Source organism: Wyeomyia smithii, chromosome 3 (genome assembly GCF_029784165.1).
Source record: "Wyeomyia smithii strain HCP4-BCI-WySm-NY-G18 chromosome 3, ASM2978416v1, whole genome shotgun sequence".
Taxonomy (NCBI): Eukaryota; Metazoa; Arthropoda; class Insecta; order Diptera; family Culicidae; genus Wyeomyia; species Wyeomyia smithii.
The window spans coordinates 183,009,168-183,025,857 of NC_073696.1; positions in this window are offsets into that span (position 1 = coordinate 183,009,168).

Sequence of the window (16,690 nt, forward strand, 5' to 3'; positions counted from 1 at the left end):
TTTTAGTTATGGATTTAGGTACCTGTCCAGCATACCAAAAGTATTTGGTGCAGTTGAAAAGAAAAAATTACCAATCTCGAGCGTGTTACTATTAAGTTCACACTTCTCTCAGTTGCATTGCTAGCAACAGCACGAAGAAAATACGATACGTGAGATGGAATTGACGAATAAATATGAAACTGTAGCATTTCACTACAGCAGTAGTAAGAGAGCTGTACGAAACCAGACAAATCCAGTTGAGAAAGATCTACAACTAAATTAACTGCTTCCACTCTTCTTGAACATTTCTGCTTAGACAGATGAACCTGAGACACTTGCCATTCAGTAAATCTTTCAATGCTATTAGATTTTCGACTATGCTTACTGATAACAAAAGATTGCACCTTGAATTGAGAGCTTTTGGATAAGCGATTACATATAGTTTCTTTCCTAGAAGTTGTTCTCGGGTCTCAATTGATTTTTTTTGGTGAGATTTAAGAAAACAAATCACAATATAGTTTACGTTTCAGCTTACTATTTTTCAGCTATCCTCAGAACTTTAATTATATAAAAAAAAACAAATACAAATTAAAATCACGTCATATACCTATTAATTTTCTCACAAATATCACCAATATTACAAAATTTACAAACTATATTTTCGTGAGCATCCCCGTGCGGATCCCTCTAACTTCTATCCGTTCTAATTTTGCGCGTGTTGTCGATAAGCAGGTTGATTTTTGTTCCCGTACACCTCTCTAAATTTTTTAACTATGCCGGTGTATGTATTGGAGAACCCCAGTGCATCGCGTTGTAGATTCACCGCTCTGTTCCCTCTCAGCTTAGCTTAAAGCTTACTCACTTTCTCACTCAGAAATTGATGAAGTTACAGCACATTTTCATTTTTCTTTTGAACTTTTATTTGCATAGATTATTTTGAAAACCAGTTAATTAATGTGAAGAATAATAAACTGAGCTGATGTTTTTTTAATATTATTATTATTATTTTGTTAATTTGGTTATTTCACTATGTGCTGCACTCCTACTATCTGTTTCCATCCGGCACGTGAAGAATCGGATTGTCTTTCCAAATCCGCCACGTGAAGAATCGGATTGTCAAATCCAAATCCAAGCAACACGATAAAACGTTTAATTTGGTTGCGTAGCTGAGAGCTGATTTTAAGTTCATTTTTCCACAGGTTTGAAATTTAAAAAATATGCTGCTTAAAACCTGGAAGGAGCGTCAAATTTAGCACCAGCCATCACAATATCCTATCTCGGGTCTCCACGATTCATATGGTTATAATAGAAATAATATATAACTACAATAGAATGTTTTCATCCAACATTAGCTAAGTGAGAAGGTGCGACGCGATCATTGGCACATAAACTATACTTCGGTGGTAGAAGAAGTGCTTCGCCAACCCGAGCGTCTACATGTTACCGTGCTGAGACGATGGTCCACCAGCGAGACAGGGGAACAACAACAAGCGGCCACGAGGGGGGGGGGGGGTCTAGCGTAGTTGGTAACATCCCCGCCCACCACACTGGTGGCCTGGGTTCTAATCCCAATGCCGACATAGGTGTCGATGATTGTGGGGTGGCGTGATCCACTCACAACCGACCCAACTGGTCTAGATTTAATCCTAGCCGACACCGGGAGATTTTCTGAGCCGAAAAATCTCTGGGATCACGCCTTTCATCGCAAAAAACTACAGTTCAGTGTATAAGAAAACCAGAAAATGAAAAACAGTCGGCTCGTCCTTCCTGCAAGATAGCTCGGCAGTATTTAACAGCAGATGGAAGCTGCTAGCTAGCATGGCAACGTCCATACTCAGGTATGGCGGACCCGTGTGGTCAAAAGCGTTGGGTACTACCAGTTACCGCGATAAACTAGAAAGCACATACAGGCTCATGTGCCTGAGGGTCGCATGCGCGTATCGAACCGTGTAATAGTGGAAATATGCGTCCTGGTTGGTATGATGCCTAGCAGCATCATTGTCAAAGAGGATGTGAGTGCTTTGACCAACGTGACACGAGAGGAACACGAACAACCAGAAGGTCAACTTCGATGGCCAGGTGGCAGCGGGAATGGTCCAATTCTACCAATGGTAGATGGACGCACCGACTCAACCCGGAGATAGCCGGATGGATCGAGAGGCGCCATGGGAAAGGTAACATTCACTTGAAACAGATACTGCCGTGACATGGCTGCTTCAGGCAGTACCTGCACAAGTTTGGGCAAGCGGAGTCAACTATGTGTCCTCAATGTGCGGGCGCGCAAGCGGTATGTGTTTTTATCCACGTTTCGCACATGTATGGAGCGAAATGTTGACAGTGTGCGGGCCGGATACTATTCCGGAAAACATAGTGGGAACGATGTGCGAATACGAGAGCACCTGGAGAGCAGTCATAACGGCTGCTTCCCAGACCGTTCCTACGCTGCAAGGCATCAATCGACGGAATAGCCTTTGAAATGCCAGTGAGGGCTAACCTTGCCTTTACGAAGTCAGCCAAGTCGTTATGCACTAAGCACACTTGCCCTTATCTCTGAAGAATTGCCTAACGGCGGTCCCAGGGGGATTCGGGTTCGAGAAAAATAGAGAAACGTAGACCGGTAGCCTTCTACGACTATTAGACATGGACTATGCTCGTGGAGAACTAACATACTCTTGTGATCTTCGAGCTGACGGTGTTACATACCATCTTCGGTGAACTGCAAATGGAGAACGGAACGTGGAGAAAACAAATGAACCACGAACTGCACAAGCTGCCAAGATTCGCAGGTTGCAGTGGACTGGAAATGTCGTAAGAATGTCGGATAACAGCCTGGTTTAGATGATGCATGGACAGGGTGGAGAGGTGCACAGCGGGCAAAGTGGATACATCAGGTAAAAGACGATCTAGGGATCCTACGCAGACTACAGAGCTGGCAAACTACATCCATGGACTGAGTAAAGTGGAGACGACTCTTATGTATAGAAGAGGCCCATGCTGGGACTGTTTGATAACGTAAGTTTATTACAAAAAAAAACCAGGAAAAAAGCAGGACCTAATTACTTCCTGAATGCGTCCGTTCGGAAGTTATTTGGAATGTGTAGTTTAGTAAATGATCGCGATATTTCAAAATTCATATTCGCGATATTTCAAAAATAAGTTTGTATGGTTAAATACGTTTTTCAGAGAAACCAGACCAGCGTCACACTCTTATTCCGAGTGGGTAGTAAAGGATGGAGTGGGGGTGGGGGATTTATTTATTGTTTGTTTGTTTGTTTTTTGTTTGCTAGAATGATTAATAAGAACTGGCAACAAGGCAGGCAGGGTGATGTGTGTGATTTTGCTCTACGGTTGATTTTAGTTAAAAAGTAGTTTTCTTGTCAGAAATATTAGTGTGTTTGGTCAAGATTTTGAGTTCAGGTTTTGCTGCTACCCGGGAAAGGCAGAAAGGAGCAAGCGGATCGTCCTGCAGCAGAAAAGTAGCAAGAAGTGTTTCGAAGTGCTTTATTTTTTGTTTGTGTTAAAGTCGCACTTGAGAAAGTTCCAAAAAAATTCCAAAAAAATCGGTTTTTGGATTGTATCTTGGGCTGACTAAAAACCGCTTAAAACGCCATCTACCTTCGGATAGAGCAGCGAGGCGGTAGAGCTGCTCAGTAAAGGATTGTGACTTGCAAAGATTTTTCTCTTTCTCTTTTATATAATGATAAATAAATACCATATATACTCACAGAAAAAAAATAATAAAATCAATTAAATACTCTAATTTCTTTGAGCTTTTGGTTAAATGTTGCATCTAAATAGTTGTAATAATAATTATTAAACTTTGTGGAAGCGTGATACGAATTCACGACAACTGTATTATAATAAGTTTGGCGGTTTGAGATCGAATTTTTATAAATTCTGAAGGTTTTGGATGCATGGAATTTTGCCAGTTTTTCCAATTTAATAGAGTTACTTGATAGTTTTTACGTCAACAACTTCCTGCCTAACCCCCTAATCTAACTCCGTATTACTTACGGGAGTGTCACTGAGTCGGTGGCCTCTCACTAAGTAAGTATTACATCATCAATATCCTTTATAATATCCCCAAGCTACGGTAAAGATGGGCGTGGCCAGCAATGATGACTATCGGGCCTACTTCATCTCAGATTGGTTTAAATGTTACTCCCAAACATTGTACCTCATACAATCCGAGTGGAAGCGTTAGTCGCCAGTCTGAAATCTACAAAATATACCGTGCTTACGCTCCGCTACGCTTGTTTTTGTTTGCTAAAATGATAAACATCGGGTAATAATAAAAATCTAAGAAAATATAGTTTGAGGTATGGATTCTCTTTCAAAAAAGGCTGCCATCTCAGCTCGCTATATATGTGTGAAAAAATAAAGTAGAAAGTAAGAGAGGTATAAAATCTGACGTTGAAAACAGCGTAAGTGCACGGCAATATCAAATTTCGACCACAGCAAATATTAGAATTTTAGTTTTTTTTTTTTTTTTTGGTCGATAATCCCAAGTGGATAAAGCCCACAGGGATCTTTTCCGCGTGAGTACTATTACCGACACTACCCACGTTATAACCACCAGCCCTGCAGAGAAACTTGTTTTTTAAACTATTCCATTTTGAGAAATATCTACAATCATAAAGTTCTGTGTGTCTAGTTATTCGGTGAAATAAATAACATTTTGTTAATGCAACTACTACTGATTACTATTTAACTATACACAGATATTCACAGTTGAAATGTATAATTTAAATACGAAAAATATTTGTAACCAGTTTAGATATATCCCATTAGTTATTTTAAAAATATCGAATAAACTATATTTTGCAAATGTTATTCAAAAATCATATTAATCATTTGTTTTACAGTGTATATTTTTATATTCTAAAAATCAATATCTACAGTTAGTAAATTAATTATGGTTTCAATGGCAAGGTTTGGTTAACTTCAGCTTGCATGATAAATAGTGCTTAAGTTATCATTTGTACTGTAAACGCATTTTTCAAACTAATTTTAAGGTTCTGGTTCTCTGATTGTAAGGTGAAACGTTCTTGAAGCCATGAAAAGCCGACTTCGAACTACCACTTCGAATTTTCAGAAGCACAAGACTTGGAAATAGGTTATGCGTTCCCTGTGAAAACGTTATTTTATGTTTACTCCATCATAGCAAACGTAAAATACCGTTTTCACAGGTGACGCATGCATTATTAGCGAGTCTGGTGCCTTCGAAAATTCAAAGTGGTGGTTCGAAACCTACTTGGGAAAGGATTGTTGGAGCTAGTTGAACTACAATCGCAATTTCTTTCTACATTTCCTTTAAACCTTAGTGCCCGAATCAAAAGGTCACGTCTTTTGAGGTGATAAAACCGAGATTTTGCTAGTTATGATTCACTTGCCTCAATGTTGATGCTAAGTTCCACGACAGAAGTCATTAGAAATGCGTTGCAAGAGGCACCGACACATCCTGGCTGGCTAGCGGGATGCTGATAAATTTTTAATATTCTCTCCGTTCGCCAGCTAAAAAGTAAAACAAAAGTATTATCGCCAAGTAGCTGTTAAATTTAGCACTTCCACGACGAGTTATGATTGCTTCCGACTTCACAGTATTTAACAAAATAAGTAAGCGTAGCTTTAAGTGGCAATTAAGTCGAGCACTATTTTGTTGAGTGGGAAATTCCATACGTTACCTTGCAACCAGATGTAAGATCTTGAAAATATTTTTCCATGCTGCAAAATAGCAACGTAATGTTCTTTGGGTATTTCTTTATTACATATATTATAATACCATTTCTTTTCGATCTAGAACATATCAAAATTTTCATCTGGATCAGAAGACAATGAGGAATAAAAAAAAACAAAGTCGGGAATGAATCACTCAACGACTTTAGTGGAACAGAGCCAATTTATGCTGCTGTATTAATCTACAGATAAATTTATAAGATAATTTTCTTCTGTTTTTGCCAGTGAGCGAACTGTCAACGACAGATAGATTTTCTGTACTAAAATTACTTTGATTGCATATTCTCTCAATGGTAGAGCTAGAAAGCAGCGAAAAATATTTTTTGCTGTAAGTAAAAGAAAACTGTGAGCATTTTATTCGAATTCATGCTAAAACTTATGGAATTGTTCCAAATTATAGCTGTTTTCGTCTGCTTCCAGTATGAGTGAATAACTCTCCACTTCTTTCCGTTACAGTTATAAAATAAAGGACATGTTTGTTTGAAATTTATTTTATATTCTGGAAAATGTACTACCACTCGTGTAGCATTTATAACTTTTCCGAACTCCGACCCGTCCGTGCCGAAAAAGTAGGTATATTAGTTTATTTGACAACCTGTTGATATGCGTTTGACTGCTCGCAAGCGTGTCGGCTGTAAAAGTTAACTACTGAATAAATAAAAGTGGAGCAAGCGCGACGCATGTAAAGTAAAATTTAATAACTTAGTAAATAAAACAAGTAAACCTTTCAGCTCTACACAAGAGATAGAAATCCTCCTTCTCGTTTTTTTCCCATGCGTGACATGCTTACATTTTTCTAAAAGGCTCAAAAACAGAACATTGGGGTGTTTGAAATAATAACTTTTATTAACATACGATCGTACATTATTACTTTTATACATAAAAAAAACTAAAAAGGAACACATTTTATAACATCGCTTAAGTAAGAGTACGAAACCTGAAAATTCAACATCATAATACCAATAAGTGACGCAAAAGTGAGAACTCAACAGGTAAATATAAGCATCTCTTTCGGCAGCTTTGCTAATTAATGATTTAAAAGTATTTTAATTGCCGTTTGCGTTAATGAGTTTCACCCTTTATTATGAATATTAACTACGACACGTGTGCGGTTATCAATTTATTCCTGCGTAATAAGTATGGCTTTTACATCAATGAACAAACACGCAGAAGTGAAGAATAATTCGATTGTACACATTGGCAGTTGTTTAATGATTCATTTTGTTCCCATTTTCAGTGATGATTTTCTCCTGATTCAGAGACTGTGTACCGTGCTGGATCGAAACCCGTATATCAAGCACATGATTATCTTCGACGGTCAATAGAAAATCAAGAAAACACATATTGTTTTAAACTGACATGTTTACTTGTAAGTCTACTTATATTTTATCACTGTTTTCAAGCAAAATGATTTGAATCACTCTGGAACTCGAAAAAATCATGTTTGAACAGAACATGTTTTGAATCGAAATCCTTACGCAGTATTTTGTCTGAATCGAAATCCGTACACTTTTGAATCGAAATCCGCACGCACGTGATATAGACTGGATCAAAGTCCGTACAGCAGTGAATCAAAATCCGTATAGATATTGAAGTACAGAAATGAACATTCTCTTTTTTTCAATTTATCTTTAAATTTACGAACAAATATTATTTGAGGGTCGATTGGTTCCTAAAGTTTTACAAGGTTTTCTAATTTTTTAAATCAGCTGAAACAGTGCAATTTTCTGTGCAAAACATGATTTTTAAAAAATGTTTGTCCTTGTCTTTCGATTTTCAAATGAAGAATAAAAAACCTCTCGAAATGCCTTGAGTGACAGTTTTATATTTCGTTTGAAAATTGCAGGAAAACGAAAAACTTTTTTTGAAAATCACGTTTTGCTCAGAAAACGCGGCTTTTTAAATGATATATAAAATTTGGTATAACTTTAACTCTCAATTGAATTGTTCGACAAAAAAAAACCTAAACTACTAGGCGTTTTCTTCCAGGCCCAGATTTAAGAGGGGGCAAATGTCCCGGGCCCCTTGATTGCTAAGGCCATGCATAGCACCCACTTCATGATCCAAATCTTCCTCTCCAGCAGTGAAGGTTGGTGGAGCTCCCTTTGATTGAGATTCGTAGCGATTCGTTACGGTATCCTTTATCGTAGTCACCGGAACGCCGGAACCTCTTGGAGCTTCCCGGTACGACTCTCCCTTGCGCACCTCAGTCACAGCTTTTTCGAAATTGTTTGCCGGAAATTTATGCTTGTTTTCTTCCATAATATGCTGAAAACAAGAGTAAAAGTTCAACAGTTAATGCATGATACACACGCTATACGGATTCCGATTCAACCGATTAAACCGATTAACAAGGATCAAAATCCGTACGGCACAGTTTTTAATGAATAAGTACTAATTACACTATTTACCAGACAATATACCGCTCGAAAATGACAAAGACTTACCTTTTCAATCGATTTCAAAAAGATTCTCAGAGTAAAACTCTTATATCCCACTTGAAAAACGTTTTTATCTGAAGAACGTTTTCTTAGTAAATTCTCCAACGATGCGACGAAATGACAACTGAAACCGATACACTATTGATTTTTCATTTTTAATATTTATATTTCATGGTCTACTGGCGCAAAGTTTATTTCAACAGAAGGCCAAAAGTTTAACGGACATGTACATGTAACTAATTTTCATTTTTATAATGATTAAAACTGAAAAAAAAAACATCAAGGTGTACGGATTTCGATATATTTCAATTTTATCACGATTCTTAAGAACGAATTTTGAATCAATAATGTGGTACATACATTCAAAACATAATTCTCATTGCATCTGTATAGTTTTATGAAATCAGTTTGATTGCTTATTTTTCTAGATAGGCTAAAAAGTGTCATTTGAATTTTTAACACCAAAACCTTCTAAAAGTTAACGACCGTAAGCATAGCCGGATCTAGGAAGGGGCTATAATCTTTCTCTATCCTAATTTTTCGTATGACATATCTCTTCTCTCTCTCTCAGATGGTTTCGAGGTACGATGCTAGCCTAACAAGCCAGTCGTCGTAGGTTCGAGTCTCGGCCCGGGAGAGACTGTTAGTGTCAGTAGGATCGTAGCGCTAGCCCCGCAATTGTCCTGTACACTAAACAGGCAAAGTCTGTGTATAAATAAACAGGAAGTCAAGTTCCGAATCGGAATGGCTTTGTTTTGAAGTAGAATACTTCTCTCAGGAAGTTCGGCTACATAGGGATGTGAAATGAAAATCTAAAACCGAAAAAAGTGAAAAATATGTCCAATTTCAAATGCTAATAAATCGGTTAGTACTCAATGGATTTCCTTCGTTCTTGCAGCAATAGATTGGAAAATCTTCTAAAATTCTTCCCAGATGAAGATAATTGTAATTTTATTATTCAAACTATTGTACTGTTGAAAATAGTCAAGCCTTGTCAAAACGAAATATTCGACTTCTGATTGGTCGTTATATGATTGTTTCCCAAGCACGGTCGACAGAATCATATACCTTGCAATTTGAAATGTGCTATTTGGCCTATATAAGAGCCTGTTTCAGCCGAAGCCGCTCATAATAGTTCTAGATAACGACAACAGCAGGCCCCCCTCAGCAGCAGCAGTAGCAGTGCAGTGGATACCAGCGATAGCGGATAGCGGCCACAGCTGTGGCAAAGCAATGGATAGCGCACTAGGTGCAGCGGATCTCAGCATCGATAGCAGCTGGGTCGGCTGCCCAGACAACCAGAAGTCGCATAAGATTGTACGGATTACCTCGTAGAAAGTTCTATGGCACATCAGTATCGTATTGTTGTATGAACAACGTATGTGTTTAATCGCTTATGGTGTTATTTTGCGAACTTCTTGCGATGAGTGTAACATACTCGCATAGTAATACACATAACCTCATATCATGCCTGTCCAAACTCGTAGTAAACTCACAAAGTGATGATTATACGTATAAAGCAAAAATCTCCAGTATCACGTCGTATTGCATATAAATTTAGTCGCAAAAGCTATCATTTTACATCACCGTTAATGACTAAACTCATGAAAACAAGCCTAGATAACTACAAATCGCATATGTTTGCACGGGTTACCTCGTATAAAGTTCTATGGTAAATCACTATCGTATAGCTGTATGAGCAACCAAGGGTTTTATCGCATATGGTTTTGTGTTGCGAACTTCTTGCGATGAGTGTAACATACTCACACAGCAATACAGATAAACTCATATAATGTGTATTCAAACTTTTATTAATTCCGCAAAGTGATGAATATACGCGAAAACCAAAAGTCTCATGTTTAGTCGCAAAAGGCATCATTTTGTAACACCGTAAACGACTGAATTTATGATAACTAGATGCCGCTAATGTTTGCACAGCTTACATCGCACAAGATGTTATGATAGATCATTAGCTTGTATGACCAATGTGAATGTTTCATCGCATATAACGTTGTTTTGCGGAATCTTTGCGACAAATAGGTAATAAACCCGGATTCAAAAACCAATTAACTTTACTAATGCTTGGTTAAACTCGCAGTAAATCCACACACTGACGAATATGCGCGAAAATCGAAAACCATCCGCATTACAGCGTATCACATATGTATAAATTTAGTCACTTCCCGCCGCTGCTGCTCTTCAAAAAATTAGCCACAGAAAACATATACGGACAACTCGGATCAATGATGCACTACTTAGCATAATATCTTTGTTGGAAACTTGCCTTTAATTGTTGTTGAAGGCGGTAAAATCACTCAATTTTGTTTAAACAAATGACACAGCTCACCGAGCTGCCATGACAATTCAACCGAAATGTAAACAACGAACGTTCCCGCAGAAATTTACAAAGTAACTCGCAATACGAGATCTTATTAGATTCATGCTTTACGATGTCTTTTGGTCATTTATACGATGAAACTAGAAAGTTATTACCAAAACTCAGAGATTTCCGACAGCGAGTCCACGGAGGAGAGGAAAGAATGATGCTTGACAATCTAAGAGTCCATGGTTCGAGTCCGGATGGATACCCAAATATTACAGCGTGTGCCCAAAGGAAAAAAAAAGAATGGTAAAAACTAAACACTGACATTTGTAATTTGCTATTCCTTGTAATATGAATAGCAAGGGATAAATAATGCAAAATAATTGCCACTTTGTTCGCTGTATTTTTTTTATTTGAAGATGATTTAATCACATGCTATAATAAACAAATACGAAGGAATGCATGGCGAACATCGCATAAATATCTGAAATAATTTGCTTATGTTGACTTGTGAAGTCGCATTAAGTAATAAAAGAACCCGTAGTGTATATTCATATATCGCTCATAGTTTCATTTCAAATCGCAAATATGAAATCGTAGAGTGGCATTGACTTATGAATCAGCTCGTATAAGTTATCAAGCTTTAACAGTTAAAGTCGCATATATGAACTTTTTTCATCGTAAATGTTTTTTGATATTTTGGAAATGCACGCATATCGCCTCCACTTTTGCGCGTATAAGCAACATTAGTAGCATCTTGTGCGACGAAACTATCACGTATAAATGCACGTACAATGCGGTGACTGTTTGCATTATTCGCGTGAGTTGGTTGTCTGGGTGATGCAGGGACAGCGGATACCAATGGTAGCGTATAGCGGCCACAACTATGGCATGGCTACGGATAGCGTAGCAGTTGCAGCGGGTATCAGCATCGATAGCAGCTGATGCAGTGAGGCACTTTAGTAAAATGCAGTCTCTGTGCGATAGCGGGCACTAGTAAATGCTATCAATGGAAAGTTGACTCATTTTGACAACACGTGAGCCGTCTAGTTTTGAGTGTTAAATCAGCTTTTCACTATTTATTTTATCACAAGAAATACTCAATTCGCGCTGTCAGTGATAACGCCAAGATGTGATCGGTAACTTATCCGATATTGAATTGAACAACGAATTGTCCTTTTCAGGATGAAAAAAAGCTGATGATTGAAGAGTCAATATTTTCTCTTGAGTTAATTTACATTTTTAAATTTGTAATAGTTATAAATTTTACTTTATCTCCGTGTCTTTGAACGTACTGAATTCTCTTTTCCTTCAGTCATGAGCAAGACATCCGAAAATTTTCATTATCTGCATAAAAATTAATTTTTCGCATAGCCAAAATTTAAAAATTGTCAAGCCCCAATCATGACCAGCAACTTACTATTATATTGAAAATGGTCAATCCTTGTTGAAGCGCAAAATTCGATTGATCTGATTAGTCAACATTTATTTATTAAAAAAAAATGACTGACACGCAAGCAGCCGGGTTATCCTTTTCGTAAAAGTATTCTACTTTCACCTTGCGGTCGTGGCTTTGCACACAACCCTCCTGTAATTTTTTTTTTTATCTCTTCATTGAACTTTTGACAACTGAAAAGAGGGCCTCCAAAAGTTACTTGGCCCTCGGGTCCTCACAATGCTTAATCCGACTCTGACCATAGGTGATTTTGCGACACCCTTTCCGTCAAGAAATCACGACAATGGAGTGCCAGGTGATTTTTCTAAATATGCTCCAAACTTCGCGAAAAATGTCTTTACATGTATTCACACAAAAGAAATTAGCTAACACGTCCCTTTGATTAGTTGGCAAAAATCCCAATAAACACAATAATTAATTCGGGTGCGGTTAATCAACCGACTGTTAAACTTCTACGTCTTCACATGAGCTCTTATAGAGATAGGGGCTATCCATTAATAATGTCACGCAAAATTTGGAAAAAATTAGCTCCCCCCTCCTCTTGTTTCAATTTATCACAGCTTCCTAGACCCCCCCCCCCCATTATTATTCATTTAAATTAATTTGATTATTTATTACCTACAAAAGATTACCTAAACAATGAAACCGGTCCGTTCATGGAGAAATCAGAAAAAAAGTTATCATTTTTTGAAAAAATTGAAACTTTGCCGAAGTTGTCACACGGCAAACCGTTTTGAATTCAAAAATATTTGTAATCGTCAATACCTCCCCAAAATAGCATTTTCAATGCCTTCTCAATGAGTGGTGTTCCAGAAAATTAAACCAATAGTACAAAATGGCATCTTTTGCCTATATAAACGTCAATGCAGAGTTTCAGCCAAATCAAAAATGACAATTCAAAAAAAAATATTGAAACTGGGCGTTTTTTGTATAACTGCTCTAAATTAGAACGATTTTACTGAAAGAAAAACTGAAACTGAAAAGAAAATATAATTATAAAGGTAACTAGAAAAGGCGTTTAATCCTCAGTCCAAGGATTCTATTCATGAAGTCGCATATCGACAACATAAAAAACCGAGGTAGTAATTGCAGCATCACTGCGGATTTCTGAAAGATCATCCATATTCAGTTCCTTTGCTTCAATCAATTCGCAATCCCAATCTTCTTCACATGTTAAAATAGCCAAGCATTCTTATTCACGTTTTGTCACAATTTTTGTAGGATTGAGACTAAAAAATGAATAAAATTGCGCTGTCATTCATAAACAAACAGCCACGGTAAAATAGAACCAACGAACCGTATGCCTTTTGAATGTAATTTTTTGACGTAGGACTACGTCTTTGTTTTCTATACTAGATTACGTTTAGTGAAAGTGAAAATGAAACTGGCAAATGTTGCGTCAGATTTCAAACTATTATAGCAAGCGAACGACTTAATGCATCTTAGTCATTTATATGTCGGTGAATAGATAAAATGTGTAACATTTGTTTGATATAATGTTTAACATAATAGATGAGGAAAAAAAATAGATAATGTTTAACACTGTTGCTTCACTGCATAATGGTGAAACAAGGTGAAAAGTTCCAAGGTCAAGCTTTCCCATACATTTTCCTCGCTATTGGCTTGCTTTCCGAGCACGGATAGCAATAACATGGACGGAATAAATTCCACTGCCTACATATTTTGACTCAACAAAGTGTTTTGTTCCGTTTGTCTTTCTCTAAGCTGCGTGGCCACGCCCTAATGGCAAAAATCTACGCTGAACTCGATGTAACAGACTGCGTGTAGAAAATTCAGCTTCAGTCTAGTTTGTCACACAATAGCGAATGTAGTACAGCTGCTAGAGGTACGCGACACTGAGAACCGAGAGCTGCATACGAGTCAACTTCCAGGCACTGCGGAACATGTGACCCTTATTTTGCATACGGCAGCAACAGTTACCATCGTACGCTGCAGGATATTTTGCTGGCACAGCTACTGTAGGGCACAGCGGAGAACAAATTTTATTATGCGCGGCCAAGCAGAATATTCGAAGCTACCGTTTGTGCGATCATCAGCGTTCTGTAGCACAGGTGAAGATTATGGAATCAGTTAAGTTTTATTTTGTACTAGCTGACCCGGCAAACTTCGTCCCGCCTATTTTAGTGTTCAATTCTATAATTTTAAACATTTTAAAATTTATTGATTTGTTTATATCGTTTAAAATGGTTGGTTTTATCGGAATGACAACATCCTCAACTTTTGGCTTTTGTACATCACCTCTATTCCGGAAATATATTGGGTGCATTTCAGTTATTTTGGTTGTTTTCCAGAAACTGAAAGTGGTCATCTTCGAATTCACAATGGTGTCCAGAGTCAATGCTTGGCTTCTTTACATCATTTCGATTATGGACATATCCATATATAATAGTATTCGGTTATTCTCGACTGTTTCCCAGAAGTTGCCATTTAACAATTCAAACTGGTGTTTGGAGTCAATTTTTAGCTCCTTGCATCATTCTGGATCCAGTGATACTCATATTGGGTGGTATTTGGTCATTTCAGGCTATTTTTCAGAAACTGTGAGTCGCCATCTTGGATTTTAAAAAGGCATTTTGAGACACTTTCTGGCCCCTGAGCGTCATTCTAGTTTATTGGTCATTTTCGGCTGTTTTTCAGAAACCGGATGTCACCATCTTCGAATTCAAAATGGTGTCTGTGGTCGATTCTCACTCCTATGTAACATTCTGGTTACGAAGATACTCATATTGTATGGAAATCGAGAAATTTTTGGCCGCTTTTTAGAAACCGGAAGTAGCCATCATACAATTCATAATGGTGTCGGAGGTCAATTTATAGTTCCTTGCATCATTCTGGTTCCGGAGATACTCATATTGGTTGGTATTTGGTCACTTTAGGCTGTTTTCCGGACACCGGAAGTCGCCATCTTACAATTCAAAATGTTTTCTGAGGCCGATTTGTGGCTTCATTGCATCATAACAATCCCGGAAATACACTTATTGGGTGGTATTTGGTCATTTGCCGCTGTTTTTCAGAAACCGGAGCTCGCCATCTTGAATTTCAAATGAAATGGCATTAGGAGGCAATTTTTGGCCACTGAGCGTCAATCTGGTTGAAGAAATACTCATATTGGGTGGTATTTGGTCATTTTCGGCTGTTCTTTAGACACCGGAAGTCGCCATCTTACAATTCAAAATGTTCTCTGAGTTCGATTTGTGGCTTCAGTGCATCATAACAATTTCGGAAATACCCATATTGGGTGATATCTAGTTATTTGCCGCTGTTGTTCAGAAACCGGAAGTCGCCATCTTGTGGATTTCGAAATGGTATTTGGAGACAGGCCAGAAGAAGGAAGGGTGTCGAAACTATTAAGGACATGTTTGTTACACCTAAAACATTTACTTGCCAAATTTGGTTATATTTGCTTGATTGGTTCTCGAGTTGTGCGAAATTTAAGTTTCATTTGTATGGGACTTCTCCCTTATAGAAGAGGAAGATGGATATATTTGTTACCCCTAAAAACATTCACCTTCCAAATTTGGTTCCATTTATTTGGTTAATTCTCGAGATAAGCAGAAATTTGAGTTTCATTTCTTTGGAACCCTTCCCTCACAGAAGCGGGAGGGGAATCGAACCATTATGGACATATTTGTTACCTCTAAAAACATTCACATACCAAATTTGGTTGTACAGTCATACCTCGATATAAGGCAACCTCGATATAAGGCAGCCTCGATATAACGTAACTCGATATAACGTAACTTTTACCTCGATATAACGTAACTTGGAAAATGCATTGAAATTGAAAATAAATGATACAGCAGCTGTTTTCGGGGTATAAATTGCTTCAAAAAAGTGTTTGTAGTAAGTTTTAAAATTAATGAAACTAATGCGAAAATTGTCCTAAACGGGCATAAGAAAGGTTTAAAAATGCTAATAGGTGATGGAAAATAGGTTTTCACGCATCTTTTAGTAACAATTCACAGTCTTGCATCAATTAGAAAAAAAATTTTTTTTTGCTTGTTGAAATTTTCTCTAAATGGGCATAAGAAAGGTTAAAAAATACTGATAGGTGATGGGAAATAGGTTTTCGCGCATCTTTGGGTAACCGTCAACAGTCTTGCATCAATTAAAAAAAAAGTTTGCTTGTTGAAAATTGTCCTATATGGGCTTAAGAATGGTTTGAAATTACTGATAGGTGATGGGAAATAGGTTTTCACGCATCTTTGAGTAACCTGTGTATCAATTGAAACAAAATTTTTTTTTTTTGCTTCTAAAAATATTTCTAAATGGGCATAAGAAAGGTTTAAAAATACTAATAGGTGATGGAAAATGGGTTTTCGCGAATATTTTAGTAACCATTAACTATCTTGCATAAATGAAAAATATTTTTTTTTGCTTCGATATAACGAAACTCGATATAACGTAACGAAAATAAAAATAAAGTTACCTTATATCGAGGTATGGCTGTATTTGGTTGATTGGTTCTCGAGCTGTGCGAAACTCGTGTTTCATTTGTATGGGACCCCTCCCTTGTAGAAGAGGGAGGGATGTCAAACTATTATGAATATGTTTGTTACCCCTAAAAACATCTACCTACCGAATTTGATTCTATTTACTTGGTAAATTCTCGAGATGTGCAGAAATTTGTGTTTCATTTGTATGGAACCCCTCCCTTCCAGAAGAGGGAGGGGTGTCTAACCAATATGAACATATTTGTTACTCCTAAAAACATCCACATGCCAAATTTGATTC